At 45.4% G+C, this 15648-nt stretch overlaps 1 protein-coding gene across 1 annotated transcript in view; it reads right to left on the reverse strand.

The window, feature by feature from the left end:
• Positions 1-15648, reverse strand: part of ARHGEF3 (Rho guanine nucleotide exchange factor 3) — a 305003-nt gene that overhangs the window by 220000 nt on the left and 69355 nt on the right. The window lies entirely within an intron of this gene.

Here is a 15648-nt window from a genome sequence, read left to right on the forward strand (position 1 = left end):
AAAAATAAAAATAGTGAGGGTAAAATAAAGATAATTTTCAGGCAAAATAAAAGATACATATCTAATGGAAAAAAATCCTCATAAAATAATAATGCAAACTAAAATACTGTTAACCATTCCAGAAGCGGGAATTACATAAATAAAACCCAGGAGGGTAAACATTCTGTGCAGCCTGGGAATTGACAAAAATGGCTTAGATGTGAAGTTTTATCAGTACTTGTGAGAAATCCGCCCTACAAGTCCCTGTCTCAGAGACACATATTTATGTCAGTCCTTCAACCATGATAAAAATTCCCACACTCTGGCTTTCTCCACTTCCTCTCATTCTCCACTCCGGGCCCCGACTCTCTGTGCTCAGAGATTCTGCAGCAACACCCGTTCCATCCTCTGCTCCCACCTCATGAGGCTCATGCTGCATTTCTCTTTCACCCTTGAGCTTCCTACAAAGCTTTTATCTTCAGAAAAGCCATTCACGAGTGCAGTACTCCAGAAAAAGAACTTTCAAAGGTAAATGTCAGTGACTCCCAAGTGGTGCCATGAAGCAGAAGTTTGGTTGCAGTGGTTAAAAGTGCATCTGCTTGGAACCAGCTCTGCCATTCACGAGCTGTGTGACATGAGACAAGTGACTTACCCACTCTGTTCCCTACTTCCCCCATCTGTAAAATGGAGGTAATAACAGGATTCCCTTACAGAGTTGTTGTGAGGATTAAATGAGTTAATATATGTAAAGCGCTTGGCACGTGGTGCACAGAAGGTCTACTTTAAGAGTTAGCCCGCTTCTGGGCGATGAGCTCTGGAAGGCCAGGGACCGTGTTATTTGGGTTCACTGCTGTCTCTGCATTCCCTGCACTTTGTAGGACCTTAATTGGCAGCTGGAGGATGAATGCATGGTGCTTGCCCTCAGTAAGTCTGTGGTCAGCAGTATCACAGAGTAGCCCTATAGACACAGTGACAGAACATGAATACGACCACATGCACTTGAGAGAGAGAACAGGTGTCTATCGTTAAGGCCATCTCCCGTAGCCCTCAAGCACTGGGCTTGGACCCCGAGGCAAGCCTGATGCGGGGCTGTGCATCTGCACCATCTCCACCTTCTCTCTTCCCAGGCCTCTCCAGACTGTGCTCGGTCCTAGAAAGGCACTTTCTGAACAAAAGCTCCTCGGTTAGAAACTGTTGAAATGAACAGCACCAGAGGAAGGGGACCCCGGTCACAAGGGCATGTCAGGCTCCAACATGGGACCTTCCCAAGGGCATTTAAGTGCATTTTGGATTATGTATGATTCTCATCTTACTAACCGCACTATAGTTCCCATGCTGTCTCCTCATCCAGAAGAAAGTACCTACAAAATGCAGTAGCTGCCCCAGGAAACTTAAACCCAAACACCCTGAGAGACACCATTCCATCATGACACCAGTGCTCCTGTCCATTCGCGTATTTCAAGTCCAGGGTGGGCCACAGGTTGTTCATTCATATTTCCATGTGTTGGGCAGCCACTGTAAATCTTTCTAGAACAAAGTAAATCCACTGAAGAGAGACAGCAGACACGCAGGGTGGTCATAGCATGGGACGTGCAGTCTCCAAGAATCTGGTTTAAGCTCAAGTTTACCAGGTGATCTTGGGCAACTTTTGAGGAACTTCCTTGAGCCTCACTTTCCGACTTGAAACCAATCCAAGTCACAAACCAATGAGTCCAGGTCACACAGCCAAATAGCAGCTATTCCTACCATCCCTCATCCCTTACTCTGTTTTGTTTTTCTCCATAGAGTTGATCACCTCCTAAGGTAACCTCTGAGAGAACAGAACTATGTTTTACTCTGCAGCATCCTTTATGCCTACAATGATGCCCAGCACTCAGTAGACACTCAGCAAATACTTAGAGCTAATATTTATTAAGCTGTCCATGTGAGCCAGCTAGTACGCAAAGAACTGTAAAGAAACTGTTAATGTACTCCTCATAACAACCCTATGAAGTCTGTCTCACCAGGTCCATCTTCCAGTTAGAAACTGAGGCTTGGGAAGTTTAAGAGCAGAAATCAGATGGTAAGGGTCTTACAGACTACAGCAAGTTTTCCAGATTTTAGTCTGAGTGATATGGGAGACCACGGGAAGATTTTGAGCAGAGAAGAAACACGATCTACGTATTAAAAGGACTGTTCTCAATGCTGTGTAGAGAGGACAGCTGTAGGGGCAAGACAGAGAGGAGGGAGATGGTGAAGAAGTGCCTTTGGTAGTGGGAGGAGGGAAAAGACCTTTGGAAGGAGCAGATTGGGAAACAAAAGTCAAGGGCAGACAGATCATCTGAATTGGTATGGATCTCCAAATGGAGATTGTAGTGAGCAGTTGGATATAAGAAACTGGAGAGTATATTCGAGAAGCATCAGCCTTTAGACTGAGAAGAAGCCCCACCTTGATGAGGGAAGAGGGAGAGGAGTATTCAAGAAGCCAGGGAAGAAAGAGTTTCAGGGAGGCAGTGCTCAACTACATCACCAAGTAGGGGAGAGAGAAATGCCCACTGAATTCGGCAAAGCAGGTGTCCCTGGTGACTTGACACGATGAAGTGAGTGGAGTTGGGGACAGAGCTGAAAGGGGCTTGTCTAAAGATTACCTAAGAGCAATGTCTGTAGAAAAACTAAGTTGACAAGGATCTTAGGGATTGGCCAGTCTACTGAAATCATTAGAATATGAGCTCCCCAAGGACAGGAACTTCATCTGTCTTTTCACTGTTTTATTCCTGCCCTCTGGGCACCTGGCACATGACAGATGCTCAATAAATATTTGCAAGACTTTTTTGAACTTTCTTGACATCTCTAGCCAAACAGTACAGGTCAACAGGAACTTTGCATCCCTAACAGGATGGTATGGAAGACAGTGAGGAAATGCACACACAAATTATCCCAAGATGCAATGTTCACATTCCCTTCCCTTGCTAAAGAAACTAGAATTCATGCTACTTGGTATTTATTCAGCATGAGAATAATGTGTTTTCCAGTTACTCTTCTCATTGACATTCATATCTGTATCATCAGTGGATTGAATGGCTTCTCACTGGCAGCACCAAATTTCAACATTCAAGCTAATTGTAAGCTGGTGTAATTAGCAGAAATTACAGAATATTTTTAAAGGGATGTTTTGTAACAGAGGTCTTTTGGAAATCCAATTTAGGAAAATTATTTTTTTCATGGTCTCAAAGTGCTGACCTGCAGATGATGTTTCAAAAGCATTTAGGGGTCACTTTGAAAAGCAAGGGGATCATTCTCCCTCTCCCCACCTGCATCCATCTGAATTATGGCACATGTTCAATGGGAAAGGCCTCATTACATCCTAAGGAAATCCACATCCTGCACCTCCAGGTCACAGTCCAGCAGAGAGCAGCCTCATGTCCCTCCGGAAAGGATAATTAGTTTTCTACCCTTTAATCAAGGAACAGCAGATTGTTGTTTTTCTAAAGTTTTGCCTGGAGAGAGCCTGTTCTTTCCCGAATGTGTGTTTTTCTAAACAGGACTCCCTGTACGTACCCAACCTTCCCATGAGCCACCACTGACAGGCACTCCCCCAGCCTTATCTGAAACAAAAAACTGAAGCTCTCCACTGATGACAGCCTCTGGCCCCTCAACTCCACAGATGTGGGATTAGGTCATGGCCCTCACAACTTACCAGCACCAATGAGCTTTTACTTATCGACCAAGAGAATCCTCAATCTCTCTGTTATGGAGGTCATGTTTTTAAGGGTTTACTTAAAAAAAAGTAATAGATGCTTATCATGTGCCAGACACTATTCTGAGTGCTTAGTAAATATTAACTCATTTAACCCTCAAAACAATTTTATAAAAGTACTTTTATTATTCCCACTTTACAGATGAGGAAACTGAAGCTCAGAGAGGTTAAGTGACTTACCCAAAACCACACAGCTAATAGGTGGCAGAGCCAGGATTCAAACCCAGGTGGTCTGGCTCCAGAGAACAGAGAGACAGATGTTAAAACCATTGCAGAAGCAGTGACAACCAAGAAAAGAAGATGGAAATTGAATTGCTTACTATGTACTAGGCCCAGAGCCAGTGTTACTGGTTAGTTTCTCTTTACATAAAGTGCAACTGGACCTTAAAATCATCATCATCATCATCATCATCAACATCAAAGATTATTATGTGTATTATGTGTTGGTCTTCTACATCTACAAATAAAAATCCATGTAGATTCATTGGTATATTTTTACCGCGTGCATGTTACTTTGATAAAAGTATGATTTTAGTTAAAAAATTTTAATGGCTGAGTTTTCTGTTTTTAAAGTGATTTGAATCAAATAAACAGCCCTTAGAAGGCATTTTTTAAAAAGCCACCCTGAACTCCCTTTCCAATTTTTGTCTTAAAAAGAAAGTAAGAAGTCTTTGGTATTGTTCTATCAAACTGTATGCAAATCAGACACAAAGAAGAAGCAGATAAACTCATGTTTTTCAAATCCTGAAAAGCTTTAACTCAAAAATTATATTTACAGACACCCTCACAGAATTTTTTTTTTTTTGCTCAGGGTGGGGCAGAAGACAGTCTTCACACTTTATTCAATAATACATTGATCAGAAGCTAATAAATCAGGATGTAGCTAATAAATCATTTCACCTCCAAAATGAAAATCGCAATCCTAAAACTCAGGATTCAGAAATGGGCATCTCTAAAAACTGATTCTAACTCAGTTAAAAACACCAAAAATTCTTAAATTAGCCAGCACTGCTTAAAGCAGTTTATTGACTTTCTGATACAGGACCTACCACAGTCTCCAAGGTAATTAGAAGCACCATAAATGCTGTTTTTGGCAGTGACTGGGGCCACACATAAAAACATGTTTATTCCCAAACCGTCAGTGAAATATGGTGGTGGGGGTGGGACCACGTCACGCTTGTAGCATATGTGGAGAAAAAGGAAAGGTAATGCCAAGGGCACCATTCAAACTGAGATTATTTCATCACTATGACAAACAGCAAGCCACCCCCCAAATTCTAGGTAAGAGAGTAATTCTGAGCAAGACAATTACTCAGAGTAAGAGAAATTCTGAGTAAGGCAGGCTAATATTATTATTTTAACAATAATGAAAATAATACTATTAGTGCTGTGCTTATTATGTGGATTAATTCATTTAATTTTCATGGGGGCCCTGAAAATAAGAGCCATAACGGAAGAAGGTTCTGAGAGGTTAGACTTGGAAATGCTCCATGGCTACTGAAAGTCAGAGCCAGAGACAGCCCAATTCCAAGATGCCTGCTCTTGGTCCCTGAGTCCTGCTAAATTGTCTAAGGGATTTTCTGGCCACCTAATCCACAAAAGTAATAAATTGGAAACAGGAAAAATGAACCATGTTGGTCAGTCATGTGCTATTTATCAAATATTTCTATCAAACGTGGTCCCATTGCATAGGACAGAGCAAGCCCCCAACCATCCTCCCGGGCAGCTGGGCTCCCAGCTCACCAGCTGGGCTCCAGTGGGAACAGGGCCCGTACTTGCATCAGCGTTGCCATAGCTGTCACCATGGCAACTGCCCACTGTCGCCCAGGCAGAGATGCTCTCCCCACTCTCGGGAGCCCTGATGCAGGGATGCAGTCCAGTAGAAACTCATCCTTTTACTTGCTCCCCAACTTGCTCAAGTCTTTATAAGACTGAGAACCAGTCGGGGGTTCCCCAGGTCCCTGCTTGCATTCGGACCAGACAATACATATAAAGGCCAAGAGGGAGACGGGGTTCATGAAGAGGCTGTCCAGAACTGAAGCGTGGGTAGTTAACCTCTCCAGGGGCCTCCACACCTGGCAGGGCTGAGTCTGAGTTCTGGCTCTGGCACTGGCTACCTGGGGATGCTAAGCAAATGGTTTGGCCTCTAGGAACCCAAGTTTTAGAATATGAAAAGCCAGGAAAATGTTAGCTTTTACATTTTATAGAATAGTTGTGAGATATAAGTAAACCCAAGTGTATAAAGGATATACAGAGTAAATGCTGGCTATTATTAACTATTATCCCCAATTCAGTGGTGCTGGTGCTGGAAAACATCAGGGGCCCTCAACCTCTCGCTACTGCCTTTACACCACAGCAGCCTGATATTCCAAACGAAAAGCTCTCCTGTCCACAGCACAGAGGCGCTGACTCAAGGGCTGAATAAGGCCAGCAGATAGCGTAGTCCACACTCACACTGCTGAGCGGTAGGAGACATGATGGTGGTCGGTGGGGTCCCTAAATCCAGTAATCGTCCCTCTGGGCAACACGGCTTCTCTGAAAAGATTAATTTATCAAAATAAGCCTACTAACTGTATTCAACAAAAATGCCAAGGAGCAAAACACCTTTTAAGATACTGAATCCATGTATGAACCTTCAGAAATCTTTAAGGCCAAAGGATGGCACTCAAGTTTTCTAGAAAATTCTGAATAAATAATGTCCACCCTGTTGGCAGTGGTGATTTCTCAGGGTTAGGACTCATCCAAGGAACCTGCATTTACTATGTGACACATTTATACACTGTCTGAACTTTTATGGTATGCATACATTAATTTTATAATAAAAAAAGAATAGCTTTAAAAAAAAAGTGAAATGCTTTGTAATAACACAGCTAGCTTACAAAAGAAGAAACCTAGTCAATAAACAAATGAAAAGTGTTCACCCTCCTTAGTAACTAGCAAAATGGAAATTTAAATAAGAGTATGTTTGCCTTTCAAATTGGTGATTTTTCTAGGATAACACCCCATTGTGGGCAAGAATGTGGAGAAACAGACATTTTGCTTCACAACTGTGAATGTATAAATTGATATGTTTCCACAGGTTAAGTTGGCAGCATTTTCCAAGAATATTAAAATGACCCAGAACTTCACCTTTACAAAAATTAATTTGACAAAATAAACTGCGAACACAGTGACGAGGATACAGCTTTCAGTGTTATTTCAGAGGGAGGAAGGAGGCTCAGCTCAAACAGCCAATACTAGGGACTAGCTACTGAAAAAGTGCCTTGCAAAGTTCTACATGTTCATTATGCAAAACACAGGCAAAGAAGACTTGCTTATTCCACATTGTGAAAATATGGAATTTTCTGGATTTGGTGCTTTTAACGGTATGCTTCCATCCCACACTCACTCCATTTTGCAGCTAAGCAAACCAAGACCCAGACCTAGGAGGCAGTTTGCCCCCAAGTGGCTGGGACAGGTTCACAGTCTCTTTGCCTTTGCCTCCTGGAGGAAGGGGGCAGAATTGTCACCTTCAAGGCCAGACACAGGAACCATGGTGGGGCCAAGCTATGCCCTAGTGCCTAGCTTGGGGTACAGAGGACCTAGCTGGGGGTAGAAGACATCTCTTCAAAGGCCTCTCCCTCCAAGAAGCCACATCCTTCAAAGAACTCTTGGCTCTATTTCAGCCACCAGGAGCACTCAAGACAAGGAGTAGAGCTGGGGTCTGGAAGCAAGGCCCTCTCACTAACAGTTAAACAGCCACTCTCCAGAGAAGGTCTGTTCCATGCCAGATCTGCACGCAGTGCTGGTCATCAGTCACCCGTTCCCCACGGCAACCCTAAGGCTCAGCGAGGTCAGCTTCCCTGTCTTAAATCACCCAGCTAATCAGGATGTGAACTGCTCTTTATGGGTGATTTGACTTCCTCGTCTATAAAATGGGGAGAAAAATAGCAACCACTCAGAGGTTTGGTTGGGAGGGTTAAATGAGCCAATTTATAGAAAGTGCTTAAAACAATTCCTGACCTACAGGAAACTCTGTGTAGCTCTTATTATTTTAGTGAGACTGTAAAGCATTGTGGTCAGAACAAGGACTCGAGAGCCAGTTGCCTGGGTTCAAATCCCACATCCACCCCTCACTGGCTGTGTGACTTTGGGCAAGTTACTTAACTCTTTGTGTTTCAGTTCCCTCATCAGTAAAGTGGCAACGACAATGACAGTACCCACCTGAGTTAACATAAATGATCACATTACCTAGCTGAGTTAATGTACTTAGAAGAGTTTAGAAAAGTGTCTGTCACATAGCATAATGGGCCTGTCATGTAATAACCACAACACGTGTTAGCCATTATAACTATGATACCCCTCTGTCTCTTGTTGTCTATGACTGCATGGGAATGACACCTGCACCACCAACGTCAGTTATTCTGGCTGACAAGAGCCTGACACATGTTCTCCTATTTAATCATGACAAGACTCTAGGACTAGGTGCTATTACTGTCCAGCTTTACAGATGGGGGAACGGAGGCACAGAGAGCTCGAGTAACTTGCCCCAGGTCACACAGCCAGGAAGCAGCAATGCTGCTGGGCTTTGAACCAAATCAGTTGGGGCCTGGGGCTCTTATCCCTCACACTGTATTGCCCAGGCCAACACTCACATATCCAGTACTTCCTGTGGAAGGGTGGTGCATGGCTCCTAGCTTTGAGATGAGTAATGGCCACATCCCCCACCATGCAGCACAGACACTGACCCTGCAGACGTCTCATGAACATAAAGGGTAAGTCACACTAGCACAGTCACCAAGGAGCCATCCCTGTCATCTCTCCTTATCTTCCCAGGGAAATACACTGGTATTTGTCTACTGTAGAGATGAGACACAACCATTAAGACAGAATTCTGGACCGAGACATCTAATCGGTGTCTTGGAAACTCACGCTGACATCCCCACAGCTGGTTTTCCCCACAGCTGTTGATAGTCGTGTGTTGTTTAAAGCATGGCCTGCTCACAAGTTCATGCTGGGAGGTGAAGCCAGGGTAAATCTTCCATAATGCACCATTCTGGCCTTTGGAGCATGAAATTTTGTGGCAAAGAGTTCATTTCCCATCACCAGACTAAAAAGTTTACAAAGCTTCCTTGCATACAGATGGCCAAAGCTGTAGGTGGCTGCAACTAGGAAATGGCACAAATCAAGCGGGGGTGAGTCTTATGTCCCCCACCCCCAGCTTTCTCAGCAATTCATCAAAAGAGCTGTTGTGGGGGGAAAAAACTATCCATGTGTTTCACCAGGATCCATAATCCTGTATTGTTTCAAACCCAGTAATTTAATGAAATAGTGTCTGCTGTCCACTAATGTGCCTAAAACTCAAACAGACTGAAGGATCTGGAAGGATCCTCAGAGAACCAGCTAGTCTACCACCCTCATTTAGACACTAGAAAACTAAGAGCTGGCTCAAGGTTGCATGGTCTGTTGGTGATAGACTGGGACCCTTGACGGTATCCCTGTTTGCAGGCTCTTTTCAGCCCTGGCAAGTGTTACCAGGATGGATGTTTGCTGTTTCTTACTGCTCAGCATTTAGTCTCCCTTCTTTTGCCAATGGCACCCTGATCTTCTGTTGAGGGACCCCCTCCCCAGCTGTTAAACCCTGTGATTCAGGAAGGGCCAACCCTCCCAATATGGGCATGGGAACTGGCCTGGAAGAATGAGACTTTTGCTGGAGTTAAAGAAAAAGAGATGTAGTCCTCTAGTGCAATATTTGAGCCGATGGGGTGGAAACTTGGAATTGTGCAGAGCATCTTGGTCAGAGAGCCCATCTGAGAAGTACGCTAATTTGGAGAAAGAGCGAGAGATGGTGAGTGATGGACTCCTGGTGACATAGATTAGCCACCTGGATCTAGCCATGCCAAAAGGCAGATCACTGAATTCACCGAATAAGTGAGCCCCCCCCCCTTTTTTTTTAAATTTAAGCATGTGTACACTGTATTTCTGTGACATGCAACCAAAAAACTAAGTTTGTTTCTAAGTTTGTAAAAGGAAGTAAGTAAATCACAAAATGGGAATGTTCCCAGGAGACCCTCCACAGTGCCCAACACAGTTCCTTGACACAGTCAGCGAGCAATACACGTATAATGGGGTAAAACCCCTCCTTCAGATCTCTTCTCAGCAGGACTCTCCCAGACCACCCTATTGGAAACTGCAGCCCTCCCCAGCTTGGCTCTCCCTACTCCTACCTGTTTCCTATGGTGTTTATCACCACCAGACCCACCTGTTATCATTTCTTGTTGGTTTCCCTCACTCAAATCCTACAAGGGTGGGGATTTTTGCCCACTTTGTTCACTGCTGTATCCTGGGGGTAGAACAGTGCTCAACACCTGCAGGTGCTCAGTATATATCTAGTGAATGAATGAATGACAAGAAATGGAAGATGGAATGAATGTATACGGTACACAGAGGATGGTGCCCTACACATAAAGGCACGCAGGCTCCCACCTGCTGCCTCAGTCAACAGCCTCTGGGACCTCTTAGATATGGGTCTTCTTTCCTCTTCTCTGAGCCCATGCTCCAACAGCCATCCCCACAATCTAGACAACCAGATCGTCCCCCACCTGTCCAGATAAAATGAACAACAATTCAAAGGTAACTAGCCCTTTGGCTAGTTATAAAGATGTTATAACTTCTTTATAAAGAAGTTATAAACCCTTTGGGTTATAAAGATGTTTTCCTTTTTTCCCCCTGCTTATAATAATATTGTATACTCATTATAAAAGCACACAAAATAAAAATGTAACAAGTAAACAATAAAAATCATAATTTAACCCCAAAGTTAAATTTTGGGTGCAAGTCATAAGCAGGCAGACTGCTAATATATTTTGTACGACCCACAGGATGACCCCCCCCCCCTTTTTAAGGTAACTTCCAACATTTAAAAAGCTAGAGGAATTCATTTGGAAATCAGGTATCTAGCTTCAGCTGAATGTCATGGAAGGCCCACGTTCTCACATATGACAATGATCAGCGGGGGTTGGGTGACAGATGCCCCTTTCAGGTGGGTGTGGGCTCTTGGGGTCCCTGCCTCTCCCTACTCTGACCCTTGCACTGCCCTGGCCACTGGATTTAGGTTCCTGCTTGGTCCCTGTCACATGTAGAGTTGGTCACCCCTGGTTTGATGTATACCCTTTCAGACTTTGTTGTGGTCATAAGGCTTTCTAGGAAACCCCTCTGAAAATCTCCCTCTGTCTCCAATAGTGGCCTGGGATGCCACACATAAGCCCCTAATTTCCAGCATCAGAGAACACTGCATTTGCAGCACTGTCCCGTCTGCATCACAGCGAGCCAGGTCAGGTTCAACGTCTTCTCAGACTGACTATCCCAATTCAACGACTGACCTATACACACATGAACCCCATACAGAAGGGCCCCACAGTCCTGAGCACCGGCTGGATGCCTTTTCCATAGGGAAACTCTAAATCCAGCGTTCAAACCACCCCTCCGATGTGGAGAGGCTCCATCAGTGCAGGACAGCCCCAGAGACTCGGCCACCACTGCACAGGCAGTCTGCAGCCCCACATGTATTGCCCACGGGACCCATGATTGGCTATCTTCCTCTGGGTTGATTATGCTCCAGTCCTACTATATAATAATACCTCCCTCTGGGCAGGGATCCTGCCAGCCTCACTGATTACTGCTTACTAGAACCTAACCCTGTTCCTCGCAGAGGAGGCCCTCAATCTACAAGGGACGGATGGTCAGCGAGGGAACAGACACATGAAAGGCAGGTGGGTGGGTACGTTACAGGGCGGGGATGGAGGAGATGAGCCCCTTAGCTGTGATTTCTAATTTGCCAATGTCATAAGGAAACGATTAGATCAAAACAGTACATTGTAAAATATGGTATAAAGTTACACAGTGAATAAACTCAGATGATAAAAAAATAAGGAAAGCACTATAATATTAATAGTGGTAGAACTTTTTTTTTACAATCCTTTTGTGTATTTTCCATTTTCTGTTTTATGAAGTTCACTTCTAACTACCAACATTGAACTATAACCAAACGAATGATCTTCCCCTAGACTTGTATAGATTTCAAAACACCAAGTGGCCACGGAGGAAAGGATAATATTTTGGGTTAGTAAGAAGAGAAAACACGGAAGGTGAGTTTGGTCTTCCACATGGAAACTGATCCTTCAAGACTCCTTGGTGGCCCCGTAGTGACCCATTACTCCCCCTTCACCTGCTATCAGCAAAAGCAACATTAGTTCACCCTTCTAATCCTGGAAATCCAAAATGTTATGGGAGATTATATTTCTTTTGGAGCAAGGGACGGTAATTTTTTCAGCTCTGGCCTATGAATGCTCCCAAAGAAAAACAAAGAAACATAAGGAAATCTTCTAATACAAATACCTGAATTTAAATTTAAATACACATGCGCCCAGAAAAGTACCATTGCTCTGGTACGTCCTTGATTGTGGGACAGCCAAAACAGCATGTGCCTCACAGCAGGATACTGTCCTCTGATGATGTGATGTAGCCACTGCTCCTGGGAGCCTTGGACCAGGTCTCTGCACCTCAACTAGCCCCCAGACATACAGGATGGGCAGCAAGAGCTCAGGACCAGCTACTTTGTAAAGGCAGACAGGGAAACCGAGGTCCTAAGAGGAGGAGTATGTGCAGGGGATGACACAGAGCTGAGAACAACTGCTTTCCTCCAGCCTGGTCCCTCCCCTTGTTCATGTGACAAACATCACCTGAGTGTCCTGAGGTACCAGATACTGGTTGACACCTTGCTATCAAGCAGGGGGGAAGAGTGGGGACCCTTAACAATTAAGTGAATGACCAGGTAACCCCAGACAGCGATACGGGCCAGCAAACGGGAAATAAAGGCAAGGGGTAGAAAGTTATTTCTGATTTCCCAAGGAGCATCAGCCATTGAGTACTGTGCAGTTACAAATGCCCCTGGGGTTCCGCCAGACGCAATTTATTAACAGATTGCATTTGGGCGCTGGAGTCTGTGAGCGATGCATGAATCACCAGCAGAGTGGATTAAATGTAAAAGACACCCACAAACTAGAGGCATCCTCCCCCCCACCAACTCTAAGGTTCCCACAGCAAGGCAGGAAGTCCAGGGTGTGGAGTAGGCTTGCTCTTTGGAGACGGCTAATCTGGGATCAGCCCTGCTTCAAACTGCAAAGACTTCCCAGTGCCCTCAGAATGAATTCTCCTTTGCTTACTGCCAACCACTGGCCACAGCTCACCCTCCCCTCCCTGTCAAGACATCTCTGCGCCAGGCCTCACCTCGGCTCAACGTCACTTCCTCAAGGCCTTCTTCCCTGACACTGCTCTGGCCCACGGGACCCTGACCCTTCCTCCCACACCACTCTTAGACTTACTTATTCTAGAAAGTGAGCTCTGTAGGGGTGGACTGATCCTCAGCTCCCAGAGCAGCACCCAGCGCATGGAGGGGCTGAGGCAGAGAGACAGAAGGGAAGAGAAAGAAGTCTCTCCACCATTTCTCAGGGTCCTGAGCCTCAGTTTCCACATCTGTAAAACCGGGGCAAGACCAACCCACTGCAGAGTGATGACAGTGTATTCTGTGTTTCTGCCTGGCAGCCTGGATTTTGTTTTATTAACTCATTTTTTAAAAAACATTTTTACATACAAATTCACTTTTTGATGTGCAGATGTGGATTCTGACACTCGTTGGTGTATGACCACAATGAAAACACAGAGCTCTTCTATCACCAGGAAAAAGTCCCCTCGTGTTGCTCCTTTGTAGTCATACCCTCCTCCCCACCCCAGCTCCTAGCAACCATTGATCTGTTTTCTGTTCCTATATTTTGCCTTTTCCAAAATGTCATGTAAGTGGGATCATACGGTAAGTAGGCTTTTACGTCTTTTTCACTTGGCATAGTGCCTTGAGATTCATCTGTGGTGCTGCGTGTATCAGTGTTTTGTTCCTTTTTATTGTCCTTTCCCTGAGGGAAATCTCTTCTCTCAGGAACAGGGTCACAGAAAATAACAGTGGACCTATCCCCTTCTACCTCCCCTGATAATTTAGCCACCAACTTTCTAGAATCCCCTAGAGCTTGGGGAGCAACCAGGAAGTCAAAGGTCCCCCTTTCTGGCTGTGTCTATAACCCGAATTCTGAGACCTGTGCAAACCCCTTCCCACCAGTTAGCCTCTCTCTGAGGTTGCTCATTTGCAAGAATGGCCAACAAGACCCAAGCTTCCCCTGGGGTGTTGACTCAGAAAGTGGAGGTCCATTCGGGAACCAGGAGGCAGGACTGGCTGTCTGGAGATGGCTGACCACCTGGGGTGGCTGTTTGGGGGCAGTAGTGGGGGTGGCAGTCAGCTGGCCAAGTCTGGGGAGAAGTGAGTGGATAAGAAAGAAGTAGAGGCAGAAGTGCCCCGGGATGGTGAATTCTTACTCGGGGCCGGGCAATGTTTATACGGGTGTGCCATCATCTCGTATAATCCACACAACAGCTTGATGGGCAGATTCTGTTAACATCCCATCCACAGATGAGGACCCTGGGCACAAGGAGAGCACCCAGTGTGCTAGCGGGTCTGGGAGCTGAGCTCTGACTCCAAGGCTTGTTCTCTTGGCAACACGGAAGCTTAGAGCAGGAGCCAGGGAAGGAAGTGTGCGGCACAGCAGGGAGGCGGGAGGGAAGAAGCCGGTGGAAGATGAAGGGACCCAGGGGACTGAGTGGATACTGCTCCAGGCATGCCCTTAGCTGCGAGCCATGACACTGAAGGTTTGCTTTGTTCTTTTCAGCTGCAGAACCCATGTGTCAAACCTGATCATACTCAAAACCCGAGACATAAAGCTGGTGGAAATAGAGTTGCTCAAACTGAAGGGAAAGAGGAAATGGAGCCAGACCCACTGAACTGCCCCAATCCCTATGACCTCCCTCCTGGTGGCCTCTAAGGAAGGGACCTTCCAAGGAACGCAGGACCCCTTGGATCTTCACTTTCTGATATATACTCCCTGAGGGCTGGCTCTTTCTTTCCTTCTCGCTTTCTTTCTTTCAGGTTTCAAATGATCAAAAAAACACATTCAAAACTAAAATTAGTCAGAGAGGCATTGTATCTTGTGTCTGCACCACACTGTCCAGCATGTAATTAGGACTCAACAAATGGATGATGGGCAGGTCTGGGCAACACCTGTGCAGGATCAAATCCGGATCCTCCCTCAGCAGCTAAGTGACCCTCAGCAAGTGTTTGACCCTCACAAAGCCTCAGAAGCCCCAGGACTTCCCTTGCCTCTTAATATTTGGAGAGGGCTCAATAAGCAGACGCTCGTAAGAGCACTTACCACAGTGCCCAGCAAACGGTAAGAACACGGTGTTACCTAGCATTATTATTAATAGCATCCGCGAGACTAAAAGTATATTGGAGGAAAACAAAGAATCCACTGGAAGGAATTAAAATGTCCCCATGGGAAGCACAGTGCCCTGCATGTCCCAGTGTGGTTCTCTCCTAGGACTGGCCAGTGAATGCTCCAGTTTTCTTTCAGTCGTCTCTTTCATTTTTGTACCAATGGGAGGAAGGCCTGGACCGCAGAGGTCTGAAGATCACGAGTCTGACACGCAGGGCTCATCTGGAGCCAAGTAGTTATTAATTGGTGTTTATGTAGCACTCTGTGCCCCTCCGGCCTGTTTCTGTCTGAACACGTGCTCTAAGAACCTTGGAGAATGCATCTCTCTCTTCTGACTTTCGGATGCTCAGACAACAGCAGATGGTGCTGCGAAAATAACGGCACCGACACTGCAGCTCTAAAGGGAAAAGTCCACGCCTTGAGGACTCAGAGTGAAATTAGAAAGAGCTGGAAGTGGATATCTTCCAGGACTGACCTTTCCAGGAGAGAGCTGGATTCCAGCCTCCATAGGAACACTGCCAAGGAGAAAGAGAGCACCGAATGTGAGTGAAGGGTGTCCTCTGCTGGCCAGCATTAGAA

This window comes from Prionailurus bengalensis, chromosome A2, assembly GCF_016509475.1.
Source record: "Prionailurus bengalensis isolate Pbe53 chromosome A2, Fcat_Pben_1.1_paternal_pri, whole genome shotgun sequence".
Classification (NCBI taxonomy): Eukaryota; Metazoa; Chordata; class Mammalia; order Carnivora; family Felidae; genus Prionailurus; species Prionailurus bengalensis.